A 16,840-nucleotide genomic window follows, 5' to 3' on the forward strand; every position below is an offset into this window, starting at 1 on the left:
TGCAGCAAAGAAGTTGCAATTAAAATTGAACATTATGAAATTACAAGTAAATTCTCAAATTCAAATTGAAATTGAAATTTGAAGTCAAATATTCAGACTCAAATTCTTTCCAAATCAAATTTGTAATATGCTTCATGTGCATTAGAAAATGGGACAGAGACAAAAGTTATAGCAGTTGACATTTGCTAAGAAAACTTTCGAAATAGTTTAACAAATCTAATGATATTAATTTTCAAGTTATTTCCCAAGTTATGTATTTTCAAAACTATCTTTCATAACTAAGATAATGGTGTTGACATTGAAAGCTAGGGAGAAGGTATTGTATCGGGGTCCTAAAAGTTTGCTACTCGTACCTGGCGCAGGTGTAGCATATACGTATATAAAGCATTCATGAACTTCGCTTGATTCAACTGAAATTGTACTTATCACTAACATATGTGCATTACGCAGCATTACCGTGTAACGTGACTTTGTCGCGTTGCTCTTTTCCAACGGTAACGAAACGAATCAACGTTAAAAATAGTGATTATTTATTAAAATTGCATTATTTAAATTTCGCAGGATGCTGGTGAAAATGTAGGTCTCCGCTCTCCGGATTTTTATGGATGGATCGTAAAAGATACATAACGTTGTAACTGTATACAGGCTTTTTAAGAAATGACGCTCGCGAGTCGAGCGAGGTACTTATCATATATGTAGGTATATGCATCAATTTATTTCATTAAAATAATACAATCTTTTTCTATTCCAGTCGCATAAAAGTGATTAACACTTATTTCTTAAAGAAGTAAGTGAATTATTGAAAATTATAAATAAATAACATACATATTGTTTTATCGAGACACGAAAAATATATTAGGATAATAAGTACTTTGCAGGAGTTTAAGAAATAAAATTATAGAGTCCAAGAGAAGAAAGAAATGACGACAATATTAATCTAATTTTGTCATAATTACGATATTAAAAAACAGAATCTAATAATGTAAATTGACAAGAAAAAAAGAATGAATAAATGAAACGTGAGTCTTTGATCTATAACTTTACATAATTTTTAATATTAAAAATCTACGTAAATTAAAAGTTTCTTTAAAATATCGTATGCTGCTTTGTAATAATTTTCAGAAAGAAAATAGAAGGGAAATGAACGTAGTTAATAGCCAAGAAAAGATTCGAATGCTTTCGATATATCAATAGCGGTAGACGTAGTTTTCCCAAGGTTCGTTAGCCCAACAACCGAAAAATTTGACCTCGTACTCGAGAGAGTGGCTGGTTCGTACGGAAATTCAGGGCGAAGGTTCCAGAGGTTCCGGTTACGATACCCGCTACAGGTCGTCGCCGTGTATACGTTAGTATCGCGGCAAGATCCGGGCAAAGGAGTATCAGGAAGAATGGAAAGGGGAATGTCGGTCACTGGGCCTTTCCTTGCGATGACGGTACTCCGTTTAGCGCCTCGGGGCCACCTAGGAATGTTGGAATGGCATACAACTTGAAAAGTCTCTCGTCTTTTCTCTCCCTGCTTTCCTTTCTCTCTCCCTCTTCGTACCCTCCTACTTCTCTAAGTTGGTAACATTCGCGTCTGCGTCTGATGCCATGTACATCTGCTTTTGAACACGCCATAAAATAAATTTGATGCACGAAATACAATGTAGATCCGCAGTTGATTGAACATATAGATTATGGATACGTTCTACGTATAGTTTATATTTGGTTCATGATTTATGTATAGGGTCGAAAGTTGCCGTTCGAGGTAGAACTATGTAATTAATATTTTGTACTGTTTAGAAATATTTTTGCCCAATATTCGAGGGTAAATGATATTAATTAAACGTTAAATTTCCATTTAAATAACGTTTGATCAAATACCAATCTCTTCTGCCCTTTTATCTTTTTTTCTAAATGTATATCAAAGTACACTCGTTTACTTCTGCATTTCAATATTATCGTGCTTTGACATGCCAAAAAGGGCTAAACACAGAGAAGCTTTTAAATTCCAGCCAGCTTCAAAGCGCCCCCGTTGTAGCTTATTTACCGCCCTCTCCGCAGGTGTTACACTTTTTCGGTAGATTACATAAAAACCAAGAGAGTTGAAGTTCGTATTTAGGTAGCTAGTGCCGCTAAATCTGCAATGGTTTTCCTTCGAATTTCTGTTTTTTGGAGAAACTTCTCGTAGAAAATTCTAAAATGTGTTCCAATCTTTCCAGCGCAACCGGTAACGCGCAGAGGAAGAGAAGAAGTGGTCCGCCAGAGGAAGAGGAAATTCATGGAACGTTTACGCTTGCCAAACAGCGCCGTTTCGTTTGCACGTTTGCAACGATGGGGGCCGGTGAACGAGAGCAATGGACGGTCGTGCGAAACGGCAAAGCTAAACGGCAATGCGAAACGGGCGCGGTTCACTGCATATTTCCATGGCGGTTATAGCCCAGGATATCGCGCGAGTACCGTAAAGGTGAAGAAGCGGGTCGTTGCTGGATCGAATTCCGCGCGTACCAGCTCGAACCACATTAATTTTCAGCGTGCGCGCTAGAATTACACCGGATCCTTTCGGTGAGAAAAATGGAAGGTAAGAAAGATGGGTGGTGCTCAGTTTTACCAGTGCCTATCTCCTCCCTCTCCCGGCTTCTTACCGTGTTGGTTCGCCTCCCTGCGGATGCGGCCGCTGCAACCGCACTTTTTCGCGTCTACAATCTATAGGCAATACTACGTGGAGTACCGTAAAGTTGGAAGGAGCAATACGTTCCAGAATCGAATTCCGGACGTGTCTGTGCGAGCCACATGAATTTTTCCCAAGGTTCCTCCCGCTGAGTATCACACCGACTATTCTTGAAGGAAAAAAAGAACGAAAGAGAAGGAGTCGAGAAGGAAAGGAGGGAAGAAGAAGAAATAGGAAGTATCGAAGTAGGAGAGGCTAAGAGGGACATGGATCCATCGTGATAGACGAAGAGATCGAGTCTTTCGTAGGCAAAGGCCGTTGACTGTGACGCAGTGTAATTCCGGATGGTTTTGGGTCATCTGGTCGATCGATCGCCCGTTTCATCTATTATTGAAATGTAAGCATCGAACGTATCATCATCAAGTTTTACCTTTCCGGTTGATAGAAACAGAACCAAAACGTATGGAACATTTCATGGGAAGTCGGTTGATCTACAGATATTTGCAGCTTGTCTCTGCGTGATAGAGAAACGGTTGGCGTGATCGATATTTTAGACAGGCTGGTATGTTACAGAGTGACAAATCGTTCCAGGAACGTTGTCAGTTGACAGACCATTGTGTCGTGAATAAAGTATTATTTTAAACTTTATTTGTAATAAATGAAGTACGAGGATCATTTAAACAGGAGGTGATTATTTCGTGCGAAATGTTGCATTAGGGTATAAGCAAAGTTTAAATTTGCCTAAAAGTTTCATGTGGCTATAGTTAAAAATACTAAGTACTTTAGTTTTAGTAGTTTTAATGGAGTAGAATATTTTTAAAAACCACTGTGAATCGATTTAAGCTACAGGGATTACCGACCACCTTATTTCTTTCTCGATACTCTTTGGTGAAAACCGTAAAACACCGATTCCGTTCACAAAGTCGAGAAAAAGTTAACGTTTAGTTAGCTAACTAAATACAGAAAGGAAAACCCAATTAAAAAGTAATTTCACTCGCTATTATAAAACAAATTAGCTTTAACTAAAAAAATCCTTTTACGCTGTAATTTTTGTTTATTAAAGATATTAAATTTCTATTTAAAAAAAACCGCTTAAAAAATCTCATAAAAACATATAGAAGACGAAACTATAGACTATTAGCAATACCAAAAAACTGCAAAAAAGCATTAAATATTTCTCTATGTATCTATTATTTAACCAGATGTTTAATTCAACAAAATTTTTCAGAAATTCATCAGTACTGCATCGCACATTGTTGGTAATCCAACGATTTTGTTGGAATTTTTCGACGAAATTTTCGATGTAAAACGATCGAAGCCAGTAGGATTGGCGTTGCACGTTTCCTGGTGTTACGCCGGTGTCCAGAGACTGGCGTACGTCGACAGGGCCGTAGAATTCTAGAAGGGGGTCATCATACGAGGCCGGCTCCGCCGAACGCACCGAGCCAGGACAGTATACGAACGTCATTCGGCGCGGACTGAGCGGCGAAAGGCGCGTTACCTGTGAGCGGTACCGCAATTTCGAATCGAAGTTTGCTCTCTCGTGTCTGCTTTTCTCTTTACGAACGGGAACGGCTTGCGATTCAGTGCAACGATCATCGTATAAATCTACGCGATATTTGCGATTTCTACGTTGAGCCAGTGCGAGGAAGAAAGAAAAAAGATCACGAGGGAGATCTACGGATTGTTTCACGGAGAACGAAGGATTAATTGGCTGCACGTTTCCACGCGTGTGAATTATAGAAATCGAGGTACGTCTACACGAATTGATTTTTCCACTTCGTTTTTTTTTTTTTTTTTTTCATCCGATTCATTCGATTTTCCGTTGCGTTCGCTATGAAATGTCGCGTTCCGTGGGATCGACATCCAGTTGATTGAAACTGTTCTTCCTTTACATTTTTTAAATTGGGAAAGCTTGTTGAGTATATATATTTGTTATTGAATTAGAAAATTTTTAACGCAAATTGTTTCGCTTCTTTTACTTTATCTTTCCTTGTCTAATTGAATTGGAAACTATGTTTTTCCTTCTCTTTTCTTTTCAAAGTGAATTTAAGTGGATTACGACGCCGTTTGGATTTTGAAGATGATGGTACGTGATTTCGCACGGTGGATCTTATTTCGGTTTTAATAGACAGAGCTTCTCTGGCCGCGGTTATTCGCTGTTTTATTTACGGAAGGGGATACTCCTTCTGAGTTGAGAGCACGAGCACTTTGTGAGCCCGTGAGCTGCAGTGACTCGCTTGTGTATATGTATATACATATGGAAATGTGTGTGTGTGTGTGTGTGTGTACCTATCTTCTTATTCTGGTTGATTAAAAATGCTCCGGTAAAGCTTGATGAATTTCCATCGCGCGCGAAAGCTGCCTCGTCTCGCGTTCTGAAAACGCCGACTTCATCCGTGGGATGTTCATTAAATTTGCATTATCCTCCTAGAACAATTTCTTTTCAAGTTGCAGCTCTGCTATTTCCTAACCATATATCAATTATACATGTACCTATTCCCCGAACAATTTCCTTTTATTCTACGTTAAAATTGTACCTTTCTTACAACTTACAAGCAACATAGAAATATTTAAAAAAGCCAAATGCCACAATAAATTAAAAGAGGGAAATTCTTCGTACGTACATTGCACTTTATAAAATATTCATCTTTTGAGGGGATATTGGTACACATGTAGATATACAGAGTTCCTCTTTCAAAAGATACAAAGGGAGTTTACGTTGTTGTTAAATATTTTCTAATATTATCTCGTTTAATATTTTTAAGTACAATTGAAGAGATTAAAAATAATTATCTTCTTCCGGTATTAAGCAACAAATTTATTAAAAAGTTAATTACTTCCCTATCTTGAGATGCAGTAATATAGCGAATATTCTTCCACGGATCGTACATATTAGGGGCGTTCAAGCCGAAAATTAAACTTGGACTATTTTCATTTGTAATTCTGTAACGTTGCAATTACACCGTTTCTTGCTTTGTGATCGCTCCGAAAAAACCTTCGGCCAACCGGCGGATCACGTGCACGCGATTTTCTCTATTTACTTATTATAGTTCCCGTTTTGTTCTTATCTTTCTATTCCATTTTTCTTCTCTCTCTTTTTTTCCCCGTTAGAAATTACAATACCGAAATTACACGTATTTTCTTATGGAAGCTGCACGCATGAAATTCATGGGAATCGCGCTGCGTAAATCACAACGATAAGTCTGGCCGAATCACCGAGTCAATTAATTCCTGTGAAATCCACCGAGCCACGAGTTAGCATGTCCACTTGTGCGTGCACTTTCTAAAGCGGCAAGAATGCAATTTCTACATGTCTACACATATGTACTGTACGTACACTATTGCTCATAAGCATCCGGACGCATCGATCGATTTGTAATAACAGTATGTAAATTTTATCGAAGCGTACGAGTAATAACTCCATAATGATGAATTAGGTATTTGAGGCAACGCTTACTATTATATTTTCTTATGGAATCGCCAGGTTATAAATATAGATTAGTTATTAAAAAACATAGCAATAATAAATTTCAGCATTTATTATATATATGTATTAATACATTTGTTAAAAATGTCTCCAGTTCTATTAACATGGGAAGTGCTTCTATTAATTTAGAAGACCCTCCTTAATCCATTTTATAATTCAAAAGTCAAAGAACGTGGAGATAAAGAATCTGTCAAATAACGAACAGCTTCTATAAGACATGACAATTACAAGCGTCAGTTGTATTGTTACGTGACCTTCAAAAATCAATTTAATCAAGTTATAATGTATTATTATACGTAGCTATAGCAATTACGGAGGATAAAATCATTGCAGTTTGATTTGACCGTAATTTTCTAATTAAAATACACCTTGTCGAGAATAAACAAGTGTTCGAATACCTTTGAGCTGTAGCGTATGTACAGTGTTTTCCTCAAATCCGCCACGGCGTTTCGAGTGAGAGAATATTCTTTAACACGATGTTTCACGTACTTACGTCTCCCTGCGCGAGGATGTGCTCCGGGTATTAATTATTCCCGCTTTCTTTGCATTCCTCCCTCGCCATGGCTTACGTGCGTCTTTTGTTAAGGCTGTACTTGCTCGCTGGAATCGATGCTGTTCAATAGCGAATGTAATCTTCCACCGAGGCTGTTCGAAATTGCGACTGATTCTACGTGTTGGGAATCGAGAGAACCGTGTTCGTGGCGCGATGTTATTAGAGCTTGTTAACGGTCTTTTAAGTTCGCATGTGTTCCATCTTCTGGACAGGGACTTCGTAAGGTTGCCTCGAGAATATCAATATACAGGGTGTATCATAACATATGGGAGTCACTTTAGGAATGAACAAAAGGCACGAAAACAATGAAAATGAACATGTGTCCTATCTGATCTTGTTCCAAAATTATAACCATCTTTGTGTTTCAATAATCTGCAGCTGTTTACCTTTCTAAAAAATGCTCGAAATGGTTAGCCTCGATCTGTATACAAACTCACAGTGGTCGTGTTAAGGAATCTCGCAATTTTTCAAAAATTCCAGGTGTATATCGAATAATACAGATCGAGAGTAATCATTTGGGACACCTTCTATGTTCCGGATTACTGAAACATAAAAATAGCTGTAAATTTGAAACAAGGATAGGTAGAACACCTGTTTGTTTGAATTTTTACCATTGTCTTTTCGTTTCCTGTCCACGATACAACTTGTATATTGCCAATATTTCAATGTTCTCAACTAAAAGGATCAATTTGTACTGGTAATACAATATTATCAATATCTATTGATAAACTACATTTTCGTTGTGAATCTTGAAATATTGACAATATTACCTAACATTTTGGGCACGTTGAATTTTCTCCCTTTTAATCTTAAATCTTCTTCGATTTAATTAATACTTTTATGATTTATGATTTATATATAGCTAGTAATCCTGACTATTCACTTGATTTTAGTTAAATCAATATATATTTGGAATGAGTTAAATTATAATTAGTAAGCTGTGGATGTTCGTGCATATCCGACAAACGTAAATAACGAAAAATGTGCGAGGTTTCGCATAGATCAAAGATCAAAACGAAACGATTTTGTTAGATATTTTAGTCGCACCGCGCGACGTAAAGCTCGGAAATGGAGGTACCACAGAAGCGTGTGCAGCAATGATTGTTTAAATGGGAAACAATTACTACTCTCATTGGGGAGGGATTTCGATCCAGTAGAAATTCAGCTTTGGTATTTATGATACTCGCATCTAGAATTACAATGTGTGCTTTTAGAGGCGCGGAAACGCGTTTTGGAGCAATGAAACCGACTATGGCTGCAATTTTCAAGTAATTACTCGAACGAGTAATGAGAATCGATACTTCGAACCCGTTATAAAGTTTCGCGCCAGTCTTCCATCATTTTATATTTTATTACGTGAGAATATTGTATATTTAATCAATATTGACACGTAAAACAAGATCGAAGCTCGTTACTATTGTCATAACAAATCATACTGTTCTCATTTTGGGCATTTCATTCTTATTGTTCTTGATATTTGTTTAATTTCATTATTTGTCCATTAGGTAACGTTTCATAAACAACATTTCACTGGTCGTGACGAACTATTCAATGAATGCATACTTGCCTGATTATATTCAGCAGCCAGTTTCCTGCAGTTTGAGCTCCACAAATAATCGTAATCGGTATTTGTCACTGGGCAGAGACATTAGTAATCGTTTTACTATCTCGTTTATGTTAATTTTTGCTAACCCATAACGACTCTGCGTTTGTTTTCATCGTTTTGCATTTCTCTGTTCCAACTGTGTCACAAAAGAGTGAAATAACGCTCTGTTAATCCTCTTGTATTCGTGGATAAGATATCTTGTGATGCAATGTTGTTTATGCGATGCTCTGAACCAGATATTTCGCGTTTTCTTTTACAACAAAACACAAGGTATCTCGTTCGTGGATCTTTGTAAGAAATAGTTTGAGACATCTCATTTATTGGCGTGGCAGAGATAAGAACACTAACCGTAAGTTCTATTATACTTTCAACCCTAAGCAAACATAGTCTTCCATTCATCCCAGGCAAACTAGGTCGTCCATGTCCAAGCCTAATTTTTTTTACTATTCCACGCTTAAAAAAAATTTTAAACGGATCTGGGATGTTCCACGATGCTTCTATTATATTATCCAAGCATATTTTAAATTTAAGGTTTGAGACCTTTTTCGATAAAAGTAAAAATTTACGAATGCCAGCTTTTTTTTCTATTGTGTTTTACGCTTTTGTAAAATCTGATAAAATTTTGGGAAGCTCGCCAATATCTCTATTATATTATAGAATTACTATTTACATCAAATGTTCGAAATCTTTTTTTTTTTTTTTGAGAAAAGTAAAAATTAGATGAAGAGAAATCGAAGGATGGACTTTTTCCATCTCTGGGCTTAAACTTTTACCATGTTTTCTAAAAAATCTGGTAAAAATCCTAGCACGCTCATTAATAACTTTGTTACTTTATAGAATCGCTTATTAAGCCAGACGTGTATTCATGCGTGACTTTGTCAATTCTAAATAATGATATCCAATAAATATTAAATACTACTATACTAATATCAAACGCATCAGATATCTTATTCCAAGTATCGTCTGAACAAAATTGCTTCACCAGATATATCCATAAATGTGAAAGGACTAAAAATCTGCTGGTTCATTTGCACGAACCGAAAGTTTCCGATCGAAACGTTCTTTCATTGTCGACTATTGTCAAAATACTATTGTATCCTATTGCATTCTACGTTCGATTGTTATCGAGCCAACTAGCTGGACTGCAACCCCGAGGATTGCGTTGACACTATCCAAAAAATCGGAATTTTCACCGCGTTCCTTGATCCTTTTGGTCGGCCATGTATATTCGCGGATCAACCGATTCGTAGTCACCGACTTTGTCTTCGTGGTACGAGACCAGTGGCACAAAGAGTTTCCAATAGCGTTTCACGAAGAAAGCGGTCGCGGTTCTCCTCAAAGAAATCGTTTATCCTCCTTTGTGGGCGCGGTCGAGATCATTAAACACGCGGATATGCGTCTTCTTCGAGCTTTTTCTGGAACAGAAGATTGGATCCTTTTTTCACGAACGGTATCAACGCGTATCTTAATCACATCAAACTTTGAATTTCTATTTCGATGGGTTATCCGTAAATGTGACCCATCTTTTGTACGAGAGAAAAAGTTGAGAAAAGATAACGAAAAAGTTGATTGGTCTTGTTCCCAATCATTAATTCTTGGTCATTGGATCTGAGCTGCGAATAACTTTCGTATTAGTTTTCGAATTTGAGATCTTGAATGACCGTGGTCCGGACTTGTTTGCATAGGCCTTACTTTTCAAGTATTCCCGAAGGAAAATGTCTGGTGCTGTTAGGTGAGGGGAGTGAGGGACCAATGAATTCACCGTAATCCTCTTTGTATTTGCATAACGGATTACTGACTTTGATAAAAGTTGTATTATAGCGACAAATTGTTGAGGCGTCAAACGACCGTAATAAAATTGTATGACCCATATTACACGATTGCTAGCTAATGACTTCAACACAAAACAAATGACGCTAAAACAGAAAGGTATCGATCCTTCCACGACACACCTTTATTATGAATATAATAAAACACACCATCTCGTGTATTGGAAAATAAGAGTTGAAACTTGTACATATTATCAAACCTGTTATACTAACGTGCGAAAATTTCCACAACAGCCATAACTAGGTAACTTGTAAAATTTCGCTACTAACGTTACTTTAATCCAACAACGAAGTCCTGATTTCTCCCAAGTGCCCATCTACACGAAAACTACGCTATCGTCGAAACTTTTATCCACTAGCTTCAGCATGAAATTTTTCCAAATATATGCATTTTTACTAAGTACACACGATATACATACATCGAGGGATATTGCCGCGACAAAAGTATCGTTGCATCATTTTTCCAAACCTTTGCCAACCCCGAAGAAGATCCTGTAGAAAATTGGAACGTCCCCATTCGCCGGTTCAGGAGACCGGATCGCGATTTTCGTTCGAAAATAGAGAGGAACCTCTGTGTGCTTCCGCCGCTCGTTTATCCCGTATTCATTCGAACTGGATGAATCCTTTATCCCTTGTACGTCCTTACAATACGTTGCTTTCTCCCATAGGACAGGACCAATGGTTCCTGGTATATCTTTCTCGAATTTTGAATGAGTCGTCGAACAAAATGTTTCCACGTCAAGAATCACGCTTGATGTTCTTTCAGAAGTAGAAATGCAGAGTGTTGAGCCAGTTAGAGCTTCCCGCGAAAAGACATTCACTTTTAGATGTGTTATCGACAGCTAGTTTTTTCGAGGATGGGCAAGGTTTTTTATAAAATTTTCGCAAGCATCCTAACGCAATCCTAAATTTCTAATCATAACTTGTCAAGTTTCGCTGATAATTAGATTGCAGATATTTATGCAATGTTATATTTCTGCGAATATAACTAAGGAAAGGAAATTTAGATAAAAAGTCGTTCCATCTATCAAACGTTATAACGAATACTTTGGATGCTTTATTTATTTTTACATATCATATGTATTATCTACATCTTTGTACGTTTCTTTCACGAACACATAAAAGTAATCTACGTAAACGATATTGATTTAATTGTGCAAGGACGCTCTATAGTTGTTTTAAATTTCAAAGGAGTCGTCGGGCAAGATGTTCCCAAGTAAAAAGCCCCTCTCAATCTTTTTCTTTTTCAATGATGGAACAACACATCCTCAGAGTTTCGACGATTTTCGACGTCTCGCGAAAAGGCATCCGCTTTTATGGCATTCAGTAACCAGTTTTCCTTCGTCCCCATTGCACAGCGTCGTTCAACGGCGACAACAATAGCACACGCGTCAAATAGAAAGTACACACAGTAGCCAGGCTTCGAACAACGGGTTGCGTCACGCTCGCTCGAGGAATGTTCGAGCATTCCTCTGTTTTCTGTTATTCCGGCGTTGCATTTTCTTTTTTCCCTTTCCTTTTTTTTTTTATTCGCTCTTTATCCTGTTGTTCCTTTTCTCCACGACGTTTTTCCCTCGACCTGTTTCGCCCGGCTTCGTTCTTTGTTCCGTCGCGTGCCAGGCGACAGTTTGAAAACGCTCCTTTTCACGCGGTTCGACAATGCGAGCCGCGAAAGGAGGAAAGCATTACGTTGGTATCATTAGTAGCGCGTGGAAAATACGCTTTTTCCACCAAGTAGCCAACTTTCTACCCGCCAACGGGGCATAGAAATGATCTGGAACGACCGATATCGCCGAGTATCCGCGTTTTGGCTCGCAGTTCATCGGAGAATCGGACACATCGGAGAGTTAATCAGATCGGAACACACCGGCTCCCTTGCGATTTCCTCCTGATGCTGATTTTCATCGTGACGTGTCGGTCCTTTGTCCTCTGTTTGACGGTATACAGAATTAATTTCTATTGTTTGCTTCGCGAGTTGGAGGATAGAATAGCCTTTTTGTATGAAGATAGGTCAGAATTTTTAAATCGTTTTATTAGCGATGTTTGATGGAAGTAGAGAGCAATGAATGTAGGTCAGAATTTTGAAGTTGTTTTATCATTTTTAAGTGTAATAGTATTTCGAAATTATTTTATTAATTTAATTTGTAATATCGTAATAACTAGTGTTTGTTATATAAAAAAAGATGAAAATTTTAAAAGCGTTTTATAACTTTTAATTGTAATAGTATTTTTGAGTCGTTTTATAATTTTTTAAATCGTAATAGTACGAAGCGAAGGTCAGGCTGATTTTTTTGTATAAAGGTGGAAAATTTTAGAATCGTTCTATAATATTTAATTGTAATAGAATGAAGTAAAAGTTAGCGGTGATTTTTTTGTATCAGTATCTTAATATTATTTTAGTATCGATTTGCTTAATATTAGATTTTACGATAATATTAGTCATTCATTTTTCACTTATCTTTTATGCGTGTTACGGTGAATATTCACGAGCTCTTTTGTGTTCATGCCCCAACGGGCAGGCAAACGAGTTACTAATTACACACGGTTGTATTCATAAAATTTGTGCAATTTCTTTATCAAGGGAATAGCTTGTAAATGAGGCCAATTAAGTCGTCAGATAAATGTTTTTATTATAATGTACGATTTATACAATCATAATTGGATTGTTCGAATATTACGTTACATTATTTTAATTACATTTTTATTGATAATCATTTTCAATAGCCGATTATCTTGTTGCGTTGAATATTTTTAATATACTTATCTTTTTACATTCTTATTTTTAATTTACGACTGTTCATGATTAACGCAATAAAATACGAAATATATTACCAAATGTCTCCAACAGTAGAACACGAGACATAAGTTAGTTCAATATTATTACAATATATGCTATCCTCGATATTAATTGCAATGTTATCATGAGAAACATTGAAGCCTGACACTTAAATAGATGTATAGTTTGGAATTTTCGGATACTAGAATTTTCATCAATCTTCCAAATTAATATCATGTTGCTTCAATCTATTATAAACGATCAACATCCACGATTACAACATGTCGTCCAATTATGAATTCCGCACGGTATGTTCGAGAAACCTTAGAGCGTTCGTTTTTGGGTGTCGTGTATCGCAACAGACGAGCCCGGTGAAATAACATCGACTAACAAAGCCTAGGGGATGCTCAGTTTGGACTGATAGGCCATGGTCGTAGAATTCAGCATATATCCGCTTTCGAAACGAGTCTCTTCTTTGAAATTGTTTGCAGAGAAAGCGACATGAAAGCTGGTTTTAAACGTAGCTGGTACTCTATGTAACCATGGAACACACTTATTAGCGGACATTTTTATTTTACTCGTTCGGATTCACGGGACGAATCCATTAACTCGTGTGTTTCCACTCCTCGAATCTCTATCGACGTTCTGACTCTTTGTAAACGTACACTCTTGTCCAAGAGTATGCGGAGACTTGCTGACATTCGATCAAATGTATTTTAATTACAAAAATTGTGATCAAATAAAACTGCATTGATTTTATTCTATAGCTTTTATTCTATAGATTTTGTTCTATACAGCTACGTATAATAGTATATTATAGCTTGATTAAATTGATTTTTGAAAGTCAATATGTAATAATAATAAAACTGACGTTTGTAATTGTTATATCTCACACAACTAATCTTTGCCACTTTACAAGATTTTTATCCTCAGATTTGTTATCTTTTTAATTATAAGACAGATTAGGAAGAGCTTTCTAAATTAATAGACGGACTTTCAATGTTAATACAGCTGCTGATATTTAAATAGAAAATATATCTACTATTATACATAGCAAATTCTAAAATATTGTTATATACAAAAGTTGCCATGTTTAGATTTATTAATTTTTATTTTTTTATTTTATTTTTATTAATTTAGATTTACGGTCTGTCGATTCCATAACCAAAATAATCAATGTTGCTTCTAATTCATTATTAATTTGTACACTTCAGTAAAATTCACATACCACGAATCGATCCAAGTATCGTCGACCGAACTTATGAAGATACTTATGAACGATAGAGTGCTGCTCCAAATGGATCATTTAGGCATTTGACGAAGGCACAAGTAAGAAAACGACTATATAATATATAATGTATCTTAACATGTACGAATCGAATCTTGCAAGCTGCTACTTCAACGAAAATAAAAGGAGCACTGACAACGTGGCGTGATTATGTCTCCTCGACGTGAAAATACGTTTTCTCAATCGGTGTTCCGAGACTCTTGCGAAAACGTGCAAGTCAGAAGTGTTCAGCACTTAGCGTATAACGTTTTCGAACAACGAGGAACCAAAGTGGAAAGTTGTTTCCTGCGGAAGAATAGGAAACGTTCCTCTGCTTGAGCCATGAATGGGCATCTTCTTAATGGCGCGCAATATCGCCGGCTTGCATATTGTACGCGTACTTCCGGTATGAAAGGTAATGCTCGTTATTGTCTGGATGCAATCGGCTACACAACAAACGTCGCTCTCAAGGAACGCTTTCCAGGCTTTTCGGAAGAGATCCGTGGATTTCATAGGTAATTTTCTTCCTGGAAATTCTATTCTAAGTGGTATTATCAATGGCAAACGAGACGTTCGTACAGTATAGGCAAAGATAGCCAATTTACATATGGATGGAGCTGGATGAAAGTCATTTTGTTGGCTGTCGTGGAGTATTTCATATTCTCCCTAGTTTTTATTTCATTTCACTGGGGAAGTTTTGGAATTATGAATTCATATTACGAAGTTTGAAATTAGATTGTAGTATCTATTCGAAGTTAATTGTTCTGCTGGTCTCTTTTTCAATGTATATTGAAGGGAATTTGACAAGTTTATAAGATTTAACGAAACCTGACTATTTATAACATATTGATAAATTATTCCTTTGTCCTTATTGAGCTAAGTCGGAATTAGCTTTAAAAAATTTGCCCTCTTTCCCGAATTTGTTCTAAAATCTATTTTAAAATATGTTTTTACTTTTGTATATTCTCATCGTGTATTGTATTTGTAGTATTATCTTTATCATGGATATTTTAAAACATAGTACAAAATATATACAATATTTCATAATATATAATTAAATATGGTACAATATTTCAGTATTTTATTATATGAACATATTTTCCAATATTTTATGGGGAAAATTTACGAATCGTGTCGAAGTCTTCAAGTTTACGTAAGCCCACATGTTTTTCGATATGTTATGCATTTCCCACATTAATTTTCCATTAGCGCTTTACAATTACGTTACAGAGTTGTTACGAATAGTCGATCGTTCGAGGGGAACGTGGTCGCTTTCTAGCGGAGGAAAGTCGGGAAAAAATGTAGGAAGTACTAATAAACGGCTCAAACCGATGATCTATAATGCACTGACCATGCTATGGCATAGTGATGATATAAACGTTCCACGATACATACATACTTTCTATTTTCGTCGAGCCTACGCTTGTACCACTGAGCTACTTATCAACAAGGATGCAGTCGAATTGGAGGATCTTCTTTGTTCTTCCGTTTCTTCTTTTGTGCAAGTGGTCCACCACAACGTTCGTATATGCACTGTACCATTACATCAGTTTAAAAGGTCCTTCTTAATCTGTTTTACATATATTCGAAAAATCAAAGAATCTCAAGATAAAGAATTTGTCAAATAACAAAATAGTTCTATAGAGTATAATAACTTGAAACGCCGGTTTTATCATTGCTCAGGTATAGACTCGCAAAAATCGATGTTATTATATCGTTGTAGCTATGGTGATCGCGACGAATAAAATCATCGCAGTTCGATATGACCGGAATTTTGTAATTAAAACGTATCTTGTCAAAAGTAAGTAAATTACTTACTTTTGAACGATAGTGTATGCAAGATAGTGTACAATGTGCACGTGTATGCATGGATTTATACATTCGTGGAGGTCATTCACGATTTCCATCGGTCGACGACCTATGGGAGAGACCACTCCACTCGAAACTCATTTAAAAGTACCTTTCCACGAAAGTGTTCCACCGATGACGCACGGATGAGTCCATGCTTGTGATCGAGGATTGGTTATATACGTATGCATGACAATAGAAAGTTAACTCGAGAGAGCTCGACCCGGAAGGAACACCGATGATGACGAAGTGACCCACATCCTGTGTGTATTAGCCTTGGGAGAGAAGGCTGATCTTTCTGGCCCATGGACCGTTTTCTGGTCCGTTGGAAATCCGAAACCAAAACGTAGGTCGACGAAAGAATGCATGCGACATCCTTGCTTTTCTAAGAAAATTGAATTTAGGTTGTAATTCGATGGCCCAGTCGAAACTTTTTCAGTGAAAGATCAAAATTAGGGAAGAAACATTTGGTTTGATGTTTTGAGAAGCATGGAGATATGATATAGTGTAACAGTCCTGTTGTGCTGCTTTGATCTTGTATTTTAATCATCGAACCTATGAAAGGGAATACGTATTTTGTTAACATAATATAATATAATATAATATATAATAAATTATATAATATAATAAATTACAATACAGAATCTGTTTGGCGTGGGAGTTTTTAAAATGATTTTTAAAACACTTGTTCGAGAGTTGTTGTTAGATGAGTTAATTTTAGAGATTGATATGGACATAAAAGCTATGGGACGGAAGCTTCAAAACTTCTTTACTGTCACCTGTTTACGTCAGTTCGATGATGACCGTTAAAAGCATCTAGT

At 36.6% G+C, this 16,840-nt stretch overlaps 1 protein-coding gene across 1 annotated transcript in view; it reads left to right on the forward strand.

Annotated features, from left to right (window-relative positions):
• The first annotated feature begins 2,164 nt into the window (after positions 1 to 2,164).
• Positions 2,165 to 16,840, forward strand: part of LOC117159334 (thyroglobulin) — a 34,465-nt gene continuing 19,789 nt past the window's right edge. The window contains exons 1-2 of the mRNA XM_033339072.2: positions 2,165 to 3,047; positions 3,879 to 4,401. The gene's annotated coding sequence lies outside the window, so the exon portion shown is untranslated. The remainder of the gene's footprint in view (positions 3,048 to 3,878; positions 4,402 to 16,840) is intronic.

This window comes from Bombus vancouverensis, chromosome 14 (assembly GCF_051014615.1).
Source record: "Bombus vancouverensis nearcticus chromosome 14, iyBomVanc1_principal, whole genome shotgun sequence".
Taxonomy (NCBI): domain Eukaryota; kingdom Metazoa; phylum Arthropoda; class Insecta; order Hymenoptera; family Apidae; genus Bombus; species Bombus vancouverensis.